A 9,195-nucleotide genomic window follows, 5' to 3' on the forward strand; every position below is an offset into this window, starting at 1 on the left:
GCGGAGGCAAAATGACACACTCACAGCTCGAGACGTGACATCATCCCAGCCTTGATGTCTGAGCATGAAAAGGATGCACAACAATGCAGACAATTAGCCCTCTTTTGTACACCAGGAGCTCGGCGCTGCGTCGGAACAAAAGACTGCAAGAACATTTAGAAACGATTGGAGGTTTTTGCTTACTTGTTGCCACTGGACCTTCTGCGTAGCAAACGTTAGACTTCCTGTTGCATTAATCACAGAAAAAAAAAAACCTCTCTCTGAACTTGTTTTGTTTGACTTTAACAAATCATGAAGTCAATAAGTCTGCAGTCTCTTGGATAGTAGTTGTGGGGTTAAATGTCGATGTAGGTTAAATCAACTTCCTCTCGTGATTATCAGCATCAACAGAATTTAGTTGAGCAGGACTTTTTAGCAATAAGAGTCACAAACAGAAATTACTCAAAACTTCCAAGATAAATTATGAATATTTACTGCATCAGCAGCTTAAAACCAAACAACAGCAACAGCGACTGTTTTTGGTACCAGAACAGATTAACCAACCTACATACAGGTATATATATATATACAATATATATATATATATATATATATATTTATATATATATATATACTGTATATGGATATATATATGTGTGTGTGTGTGTGTATTTTTTGTCTTGCAATGTTTTCTTTTGTTTATTTATTTATTTTCTTTGCTTTTGCAAACTCCTGATGAAGAAACGTTTATGAAACGTTGGGAATGGTTGTTGGTAATTCACTGCTTTTTTTCCTGCTTTTTTGTTTGTTTTTGGCTGACATGAGAAAACAAAAATAAAATACAAAAGTCGTTTTCTGTTAAAATGCTAGAATTAGTGCGAATAGATCCAATAATAAAGCACATTGGTGAAAAACAACAAAACAAATGCCTTTGGACCATAAAGAGTCGGGTTTAATCAGTCAAATGTTTACAGCCTACACATAGTAAACCAAACCTTTAATCTTGTAATATTAAGTGCAAGACGCACCTTTAATTGCAGCATGAGGCAAATATTATGTTTTTGAATTTTTTCCCACAAAGCCGATGAAACAACAGAACATCCAACAGAACTGGGAGTTCCCCCCCCTCTCCTCAGATCAAATCTTTCCTTTCAACTAAAGATGCTGCCTGCAGCTAGCTTATTAAATTACTGTATACATCACGGCATGCTGGGTCTTGACGCTGAACATGCTGCGGTGTGGATGGGTGTTTAAGCTGCATGAACTTTCTAAATCAGATTTGTTTTCACGGTTACCAGGGATCGACTTTAAATGTGTCCGACTTCCACTTAATATCTCTTCAAAATCCCTGTGAAAATGGTGACTCCATCACCGCTCCAGGTAATGACTGTTTACACTTTGATTTACAGGCACGTTTATTTTTTCTTTTCTTTTTTTTCCCCACCCCTACTTTTTAGCGATCGGCCTCTTCAGTGGGAGTGTTAACGCCCAGACTCCCATCCTTCGCCTCGGGGCGCCTTCTTTCTATAATTTCCTTCAGCAGCGAGTGAACGCGATAATGAGCCTGTGTGAAGCCGTTGGCCTCAGAAGGATGGGAGCAGATCTGCCATGTTAGCCCCCTGCCAAAGGTGGAGGCGGGGGCCACGGTGAGAGGTTAGGTGGATAGACGGAGCGCGTGGGCTCACAGCCACCAAACTTTTCTGGCTTGTAATTTTGATCTTGTAACACATACGGACACGCACACAAACACGGGCTTTTGTACGCTTTTCAGTATTTAGTCTGCGACGCCGCAAAAGGTCAGCATGTGTATGTGAACAAACATTTAGATTTGAAGCAACAATTATTAATGATGGTGCCACATTTTGATTTATAGAGGTGTTTTGGTTGGTTTTTATCCCCCCCCCCCCTCCGCCATCCCACAAATAGCTTTCATCTGGCTGGATGTGGCATAGACAGCCTACGGATCCAATAAGACGTTGCATTAGCGACGTTGCTGAGAGACGTTAACTGTACGGGCGGTTTTGTTTGCTGCGTGAATGAAAAATGCACGTCCCAGCTCATTAATCAGCGCTAAATTATTCATGTGTCGAAACAGCAATCAAGCAGTTCAGTCCCGGTTTACAGCACTTTGTTGGCTGATTAAGATACAACGGATTGAGAACGGATTTTTTTTGGTTTTGTTTTGTTTTGTTTTTTTTTAACATTTTTACAAGCAGATGCTTTTGTTTAACTGCTTCACCACAAGAAGTGCAGAGGAGCTGAGAGGTTCATCCGTTGGTCACAAAGTCATGAAAGTCGACATGAACAGCATGGAGTTCACGTCCTTATTCTTTTATTCTAAGGATTCGCTCCTTGTAAATCTGTGTCCCATAAACACGTCTGATATGTTCTGTTTCACATCAGTAGGTCAACTCTGTCTTTTGTTTGTGGAACTAAACATCCAATTGAGTTGCTCTCAAATGTTAATTGGATAACAACATACACGCTGACATTTTAACTTGCCAACAGAACAGGATGTGAAGTAAATGGAGCGGGGTTTTGTCCAAAAAAAGAGAAAAGAGTAAGCGCCGAACGTTGGCACTGCATGTTTAGTAAAAGGGTACCGCTTTGCTCAGAAGTCAGAAAGAGCTCCAAGTTGGCAAAAAAAAAAAGAGCAGAAAAGTTCAGATATGTTAGAACTGAAGGTTTCTCACCAACCACCTCAAAATCCCATACGGCTAGATGTTTTGTTTTTTGTTGTTTTTTTAAAAAAAAAACTCTGATAGCTGCAGTAAGACACAGTTTTATAACAGTTTAAACAATTTTGTTTAAACACTTTGTGTCCCAACAATTCACCTTCACTGCTTGTAGGATGGAACAGGACAGAGAAATGGATTGAACTGATTTTAAGAAAATCCTGCTGTTTCTCCCACTGCCAACTGGAACGTGAAATTGTAAAGGTTAATACTTTGGTATGGCGCTAAGTAAAGGCCACAAAGTTCATTGAAAAAAAAAAAGGGTCTTAAACTGGAAAACAAGTTTGAAATTGAAAAGAAAATTTCAAAACCACTTTCTACTTTCAAGGTAGTTTTCTTTTTTTCAGTTTTAAACATATTTTCAACTTCAACATTTTTCTTCAGGATACATTTTATGGCCCCATAAAATTGGTCAACTTCACTTCTTACTTCACAATGTATAAAGCAATAAAACATATTATTATGAAGACACACTGACCTGAAACTTTAGAAAAGTGTATTCAATGACACTTTTTAATATTTTCAAACTGGCTCTCCATCCAGGGCGCCATGCGGTGGGCAGGAAGCAGAAGCCTCTAGATGAACACAGCAAACAAAACAACCCTGAAAAGAAAACAGAATCAGTTGCTTTTTTTCCATCACCAGACAACGAGACATGGGTACGATATGCACATTAAAGAATGTCAAAAATATAAAAATATTATAAACTTTCTTGTAAATTGAGATTTCGTAACGCTCAGGGCATCATTTATGCAATGATAAACACTGATTTCACATTTGAATGGCGTCCTTTGTGAAGGACAAAATAAATGTTCATCAGGACAAAATAAATGTTCATCAGGACAACAGCTTTCAGTTGCTTTAGGTCACTATGAAAACTCAAGAGGTCAAATTGGCAATATGCTAATTTTTCTCCCCCAGTTTCAGTCAGTAGCTGTTGCAGGAAGTGTATACAGAATGTAAACATGACCCTTTATTCAGTTATTCATTGCTTTCCCTACAGCCTGAAGGCGACCTTGGTTGGCAAACAGAGCTCTGTGGAGCAGAAGGAGTGCACTGCAAAGACTCCGTGTATAATGAAGCTGTTATGAGAACGCGCATCCAGAAGCAAGGCTTTCGACAGACTAAAGAAACAATTAGCAGTGTGCAATGCCAAGTGTGCATGGGGCAGGGGACTTAAAGCACTTCAAATTTTCAAGTGTGCAACATATGCAAATGAGGCTCCTTTTCCCACCACCAGAGTTTTAAAATAAAATATATCTAAAATCCAAAAATATGGCAATGATTTTTGCTCAGTAAGCTTTGAGAGATGCGTCAGAAACATTTTATATCAAATCAAATGCCATTCAGCTCGGTCTTACTGGAATTGTTGTACAATTATGTGGAAAAAGCAGGCTGAGAACGTTGGAAATATGTAGAACAGGTGGAAAGAAGAGAAAGAGGCACATTTACCTTCCAAAGGTTGTTTATAAGGTCTGATACAGAATGGAAGACAGTCAATAGAGATCAATACAACAGAAATACTGAGACGGATCATATCTGCCCCTTATACTGTTTCCCAAATGACTAAACTTGCCACTTAGAAAAAATTTGTGTCATCCATGTTTTCATAACGTATACACACTTTTAGTTATTATATCCGAAATATGGGTATCACCTGCACCATTCTACTGTAGTTCGGCATTACAGAAAGAAAAAACTGCAAGGAAAAACTAGCGCTTTGCTTCGGCTGTATTTGTAGTTGTCTGTCACCATCTGGTGGCGTTTTTTGGTACTGCTGCTACTGATATTTCCTTTTGGATTTGAGGGAAGCCTTGAAAGTGAAGTTAGATGAACTCATCGATATAGAAACAATAAATAAAGATAAATTTGGTGTTTCTTTAACAATCAAGTCTAGTGTTATAGAATCTGCACATATTCAAAACAGTCTGATTTTCCATATTATCATTATTTATTAAAGAAAAACCAGAAGGACAAAAACCAAAGTGTTTTTTCCTGATTTAAAATTACTTATTAAGGAGAAAATATCAGCTTGGTACTGGTGATAACAGGCACTTGATTAATAGGAGGAGTTTCAGGAGTAGTTTGTCATCAGGGAATTCCTTAGAGTGAAATTCCCAGAGAATTCACCTGAAGTTTGGCTGTGCAACGCTTGGAGAGATTTCAAATAGGCCCACGGTAGAACCAGAACCCTGGTAGGGAGAAACTTGTCATCTACGACAATACATTTTTTAAAAAATGAGTCAAAAGGTCTGACTAGAAGAGATCCTTTCTTTGTAAAAACAAGATGTTGACTTAAGTTTGCAAATATGCAGCTCCACAAAATAAATGACTCCTGAAGGATGTAAAGTGTCAAGTTTTCCATATGTAGCAAAAAGCCACATATGATAGCTGTTTCCCAACTATTACACAGAAGCAGGGACGTGGATATTTGTGGTTGTTTTGCTCTGAGCGCCTTACAGTTGTTGATTGATTAACAAATTTACCTTCAAAGATCCTCTACAATGAAATAAGTCATTCCCATTCACATACACACTGATGATGGCAAGTGTACATGGTAACCATAGTCTCCCAGGGAAAGTCTGATCGAAGCAGGACTGGCATATTCCGGCATTGGCTCTACTGACCAACACCAACAAGGAAGGAGACAATAACAGTGGATTGAACTGGCAACTCACCGATTGTAAGGCAAACTTCTACTGCTTGCACCATCATCCAATGAACTAACAAACTCCTCTGTACCCTAAAACAGAACATAAAGCAATGGACCAGGCAGGATGAAAATATATTCTAACTCTCTTGGATTCATCAATGAGCCAGCCTACATCAAACAGGAAGTTGAATGGAACTCCTTCTCCTCTTCCAGATCCTTTTAGTGTTTAAAATGTACTTTACTGCTGCAGCCTCAAAGAGAGGGAGAGCAGGTTTCTATGCAGGCTGCTCCTTGGCTTGGATTCAGCCTCTCAGTCTCTCCATCTCCCTTTTCTTTTCTGTCAGCTTCCCACTGTGAGGAGCTTCTCTCTGACAGGGTCAGGGGGACGTGGTGCTTCCCCCAGTCTCCTCGCAGGTTTCCCCATCATCCCTAGTCTGAAGTCACTTTTGCCTCAAAGATAAATGCACCACATGTGGTCCCACATGAATGTCCTTTGCTTCCCTTTGTGCTCTCTGTTCTCATTTCCTGCTCCTAATCATTCAAGAGTTTCCATCAGGGTGAATCAGCTGTTTGTTATATGACTTTTGAGCCACTTTCTCTCACAGTTCCTTCTCCTTGTCCTTGTTCGTTCTCACATACTTCACTCTTCTTTTGTCAGTGCACGGAAAGCATTAAGCTCTCTTTTTGGCTCACTCCTCATTATTGAGTTTTCCAAGGAAGAGCAACACTTATATGGGAATAGTGCAGACTGGACGGTGGTGATAGTTTATTTGCATTAGTCTAAACCAGCAACTGATTCAAAATAAAGTCACGTATTTCTGTCGGTTATATCTTGCACACCTCAGTGAACTTTATTAGGCTAGCACATAGATGTTATTTTATTATCTGTATTAAAAGATTGATTCTACAGACTGCAGAACTGCATTCATGGTGGGTTCCAGGTACAGTCCTGTCTGCAAGAAACCAAGCAATCCTAAAGACAACAAAATATACCTGGTGAATCATCATTTTGATTTGTCATGTGGTGCATCATGTAACTAAGCAGTCCATTGATAAATATAAAACCCCAGTGTTAAACACAATTTATTTGCAACCAGGGGCGCCGTATAGGGGGGGGGGGGGGGGGGGGGGGGGGGGGGGGGGGAGAAGTTATGACAATTCTAAGGGCCCCTGACCAACAGGGGGCCCTCCACAATTTATTTATTTATTTTTTGTTCATAGAAATAAAAAAATAAAAAACTGGGGCCCTGTTAATTACAAAATTAATCCTATTGTTTTTTCTAAAATAGTTTTTAGCAGTAAAAATCAAATGTTGCCCCTCCCAGACCAAAAAGCAAAAAGCACACATCCATATTTGCCCTCAAGCCCCCTGGATCTGCATGAAATGGTTCGTTCCTGGTTGGAGCTTGACGGTGACGATGTTCAGCAGCAGTCAGTGGAAGACAAGAACGACTGTGGCTGTTACTATGCTGCTAATAAAAATAATAAAGTTTGGTTTTCAAAAAAATAGAGAGAGGGAGAAAAAGACAAGAGTTTCAATTTGTAACCCAGTTTTTCTCCGAGAGGTGGGTAGACTGTGAGATTATCAACCATTCAGCATAGTTAGCTTAGCTACAAACTACTGTTTGCCTCTATTTCACTAGCATTTAATTAATTAAGGAAAAAAATTACCAATATATTAATATACTGTATATTGGTAATATATTGGTATCCCTGTAAGCAGCCTCCCTGTAAGGCCGCTTACAGGGAGGAGGTAGACCGTCTGGCTGAGTGGTGCGACAAAAACAACCTGCAGCTGAACACCAAGAAGACCAAGGAGCTTATCGTGGACTTCAGGAGGAACGCTGACCTACATCCACCCATCCACATTAAGGGTCAGTGGTGGAGCGTGTGGACACCTTTAAGTTCCTGGGAGTCCACATCTCCGAGGACCTGACTTGGATGACCAGCTGCTCCAAACTCATTAAGAAGGCGCATCAGCGCCTCTTCTTCATGAGGACCCTGAGGAAGAACCACCTGTCCTCAGAGATCCTCACGAACTTCTACCGCTGCACCATTGAGAGCATCCTCACCAACTGTATTACAGCTTGGTACGGGAACTGCTCTGTCTCCGACCGGCAGGCGCTGCAGAGGTTGGTGAAAACTGCCCAGTATATCGCCGGGGCACCGCTCCCTGCCATCAAGGACATCTACAGGAAGCGGTGTTAGAAAAGGGCCGGGAAAATCACAAAGGACTCCACTCACCCAGCACACACACTCTTTTCCCTCCTGCCCTCTGGGAGGCGTTACAGAAGCCTACGGACCAGAACCACCAGGAACCGGAACAGCTTCTTTCCCACAGCTGTCACGCTTTTTAACGCCTCACGACATAAAACATAAACTATAAGGACTGTACTCCCCTATCCTCTCATACAACAGTAACACATGGACTATCCTCACACACACATCACGGACTGTTTTCTTCACACACACATACAACCTGTAAATTTTATCTGCCATTATTTATCTTGTATTATATCATATACATATATAATCCATTCCCTAACATTCTTGTATAATCTGTATAATCTGTGCATATAGCTCCCATATTTATATTTATACACAATATCTACAGTATATCTCTTTGCTATAACCCCTTATAGTCCATACATACATAGACTTGTACATCTGTGAATGTAAATATTTACATTCACAGATATAAATATTTATATCTCGTAGAGCACTTCTGGATAGATGCAAACTACATCTCGTTGCTTGTACTTGTGACAGTGCAATGACAATAAAGTTGAATTCTATCCTATTCTATTCTATTTAATGTGCCCCTATACCTTTTACTACTTAACAACAGATGAGTCGGTCAGCAGCAGCTCTAACCCACGTCCCCCTGACCCGTCCTCTCCTGAGCGAAATTAAAGCTGCAGTATCTAACTTTTATAAAAATATATTTTTTCCACATATTTGTTAAAACTGTCATTATGTTGTGATGGTATAGGATGAGAGATAATCTGTGAAAAATCTATTTCCTCTGCTTTCTCAAAGTGCTAGAAACAACCAGTCAGTGGCAGGAGACGTTTAGTGCTGTCAATCACAATATCATGTGGTGCTGCTCAGCCTTCCTTCCCCTCGCTCTGTGCTGTGCTGCAGCTAGCATAGCCTGTTGTGAATGCTTAGTCTAGTTAGCATAGCTACCAGTGACGGCAGATAAACATTTTTCCTGTAATGATAAGTTGTTTTTCCACCATTAGTACATTTAGCAGTGAGTGAATGAGGTTGATTGACAGCACTAAGACCCTCCTCCTGGTTCTGATTGGTTGTTTTGGCTGAACGTTGCATTACTGAAGCTAGCAATAGTAGTTCAGGGAGGAGGTGGAGGGGATTGATTGTTTTCACAGATTATCTGTCTTGTAACAAACCGTCACAACACAAATATGGAGAAAACATATTTTTTATTAAAGTTATCTACTGCAGCTTGAATAAAATGCAACTACATAGCATTTTTGAGAAGTCTGGATTGCTTTATGTGTATTTTGCACATTGCTTTTCACTGTTGCTTGTGGGGAGAGACGTTTCAGTAATCTAAAACTAGTAGAAAAAAATTTAAGTAACCTACTTGCATGCTGTATGCGGACTGTTGCATGTTGCTGTATGCACAAACACACACCCACAAAGGACAGTGTAAGCTACAAAAACACTCTTAAAACCAGAGTGTTTCAACTAAAAATAATGTTCATCACTATAAATATCAACTCTAATTCAAAACAATGCCCTAGTGCAGGGATTTTCAAAGTATGAAAGGGTGAGCCCCGCTCCAAGGAGCACAATGCCTGC

The sequence above is a fragment of the Xiphophorus hellerii genome, chromosome 4 (assembly GCF_003331165.1).
Source record: "Xiphophorus hellerii strain 12219 chromosome 4, Xiphophorus_hellerii-4.1, whole genome shotgun sequence".
Classification (NCBI taxonomy): domain Eukaryota; kingdom Metazoa; phylum Chordata; class Actinopteri; order Cyprinodontiformes; family Poeciliidae; genus Xiphophorus; species Xiphophorus hellerii.